Source organism: Protobothrops mucrosquamatus, unplaced genomic scaffold (assembly GCF_001527695.2).
Source record: "Protobothrops mucrosquamatus isolate PMUCROS unplaced genomic scaffold, P.Mucros_1.0 scaffold162, whole genome shotgun sequence".
NCBI classification, from domain to species: Eukaryota; Metazoa; Chordata; class Lepidosauria; order Squamata; family Viperidae; genus Protobothrops; species Protobothrops mucrosquamatus.
The window spans coordinates 593,057-596,062 of NW_015386525.1; positions in this window are offsets into that span (position 1 = coordinate 593,057).

Below are 3,006 nucleotides of genomic sequence, written 5' to 3' on the forward strand. Positions count from 1 at the left end.
CACTCCCAGTCCCACCAGACGCCGCAGCATGATACCGTGGTCCACAGTATCAAAAGCCGCTGAGAGGTCCAAAAGAACTAGGACAGAGGAATAACCCCTGTCCCGGGCCCTCCAGAGATCATTCACCAATGTGACCAATGCCGTTTCCGTGCTGTATCCCGGCCTGAAGCCCGACTGGAGCGGGTCTAGATAGACAGTTGAGAGATAAACTGTAGACTTCAGTTTTGCCCCTCTCTTTCTCACAATTAATTATAATTGAACTGAGTTGCCTGTTAATAAGGAACATTTAGAAAACTAATTATTCTTATATGTACGAGCCAATCACTCTCTCATACACATATACAGAGAAACATATAAATATATACATATACAGCATGTATATTGTGGAAACCTTTTGATGGCTAATAACACCACTTTTTTGGAGTAGTACCATAAAATTATATATCAATGGAAAGATACTTTAATCAAGAATGTAATGCAATAACTTTTATGAAGGATTTGCTACTAGAATAGCAGTTATAAAGAAGAAAAGTGAAACACGTAGAAAAAATGAGATATACAAAAATTACCATAGAAAAAACGATATATACAAAAATTATCACCATGTCAGTTAATACTTAGTTGGGTAACCTTTAGCATGAATTACGGCCTTACGTCTTCCCATGGAGTGAACCAAGTCCTTTAGTTCTGCAGCTGTTATAATGTGAAACCAAGATTGAATGATTGCTTCTATTAACTGGGTTTTATTGCTGGGTCGCTTCTGACTAACAAGTTTCTTTAATCGGCTCCATAGATTTTCAATTGGGTTAAGGTCTGGGCTATTCCCAAGCCATTCCAGCTGTGGAATATGTTATCTTGAAACCACTTTTTGCACACAGCAACAACATGACATGGAGCTGAATCCTGTTGAACTATAAATGCTTCATTGTCTTGGAAAAGATCATGGGCTCAAGTATTTCATTAATGTATTTTTGACCATTTATATTCCCATTAATCACACAAATTCTGCCCACATCTTTTGATGTCATACAACCTCAGATCATAACACTGACTGGGTGTTTCACGGTACACATAATGCAATCAGGATGCAAATCTTCTCTGATTCTTCTCCTTACGTATTTTATGCCATCACTACCAAACAGGGAGATCTTGGTCTCATCACTCCAAATAACACTGTCCCATTGTTCCTCTGTCCAGGTAACATGGGTTTTGGCCTAGTTTAGTCTTTTCAACCTTTGTTTGAGAGATAAAAGTGGCTTTTTTTGTGGAATTCTAGATTTTAGGCCAAATTCCTGCAGTCTGCGCCAAACAGTCCTTGCACTCAACTTCACATTGCATTGCGCCATTTCATCTTGTATACACCCAGATGATTTTCTTCTGTTACATAGACACAGTCTCTTAATTCTTCTATCATCACTTGCTGTTGTGCACCTTTTTCTGCCTTTACCAGTGTGATTTTGTAGTGACTGAGTCTCCTTATGCCTCTTAAAAAACTTAGAAATGCCACTTTTGGTTAAGTTTCCACTAATTTTTCTTCTAATTTCTTTATAACTGTAGCCTTGTTCACTTAATAATACTATTTTACATCGCTTTCTGGGCAACCAGTCAACTCTTTGCACCATTACTTTAATTTTATTACGTTTTACAAGCTCACGAAATGAAAGAACACAAAAACCTCCAACCAACTTGATAGCGATCACATAACACACTGGTCTGCCAGTCCTCTTCCCTCACTCAGTCTGTCTGTGTGTGTGTGTGTGTGTTTGTGTGTGTGAGAGAGAGGGCACTTGTGCTTCCTCCCTCCCTCCCTCCCTCCCTCCCTCTCTTTTTCTCTTTCCTCTCCCCCCTCCTCTCCCTCTTTCCTCTCCCCCTTCTCTTTTTCTCTCCCTCCCTCTTTCCTCTCCCCCCTTTCTATCTTACCCCCCCCCTCTCTCTTTCTCTCTCCCCCCCTCTCTCTCCTGGCAAGCTGGCTTCAAGCTGTTCTCCAACAGGCTGGCTCTCTCCTGCCCTTCCTGCTTCCTGCAGAGATGCAGCCAAGGCAGGAGCCCCGCCCAATAAGCTTGTCAGCTCGTCGGAGAATATACAAACACACACACACATACACACAGAGAGAGGGGGGGAGAGAGACAGAAGGGAAGCGCAAGTGCCTCTCTCTGTCTCTCTCTCTGCAAATGGCAGAGGAGGCTGGGAGCCGCAGGAGAAGGCTCAAAGAGCCACCTGCGGTTCTGGAGCCGCAGGTTGCCAACCTGTGCCCTATGCACCCCGCACCCACTTACCTTGCAGCGAGGCCTCTCCTCGCCGGCCCATTTCTTCTGAGGCATCTTCTGCAGCCAGGCCTGCATTTCTCAGTCACAGGCCTTTCCTGAAAACCTGTGCAGCCGAGAACTGAGCTATAGATTCAATCCATAGCTCGGTTCTTCAAGACATCTGCAGCCAAGGACCAAGCTATGGATTGAATCAGTACTCGGCTGCATAGACCTTCCAGAAAGTCCTGACTGCAAAATGCAGGCCAGAATGCAGCTGCAGAATGAAGCTACTCCTTCGGCCCCAGAAGAAGTGGACTGGCTGGGTGGAGCTGTCAGTGCCAGAGGTAAGACATCCCCCGAAAGTAAGACCTGGTGCCTCTTTTGGAGGCAAAAAAAAAAAAAAGACCCAGTCTTATTTTCAGGGAAACATGGGCACATGCTGCTTTCTCCTCCTAGCAGAAACAACAAAGAATAGAAAAAAATGGGGTAAAGGGAAAGGAAGGAAAAATAGGAACTGAGCTAGCTGGAAATGAGGTGAAGATTAGAGCCAGAGACAACTGGACAGACAAGGAAATAAATTCACCAAGCTAACAGCTCTTTCACAATTAACAACTAATCTTCAAAGGTATCCATGTTTTGCAGCAGTAATGCCCACAACCATTTGCATCTCTGATGTCTATTCATCTTAGTTAATATAAAATTACCTTTCACCTCAAACCCACAATACTTTACAATATATTTCTACTGGCAAACAGGTTTA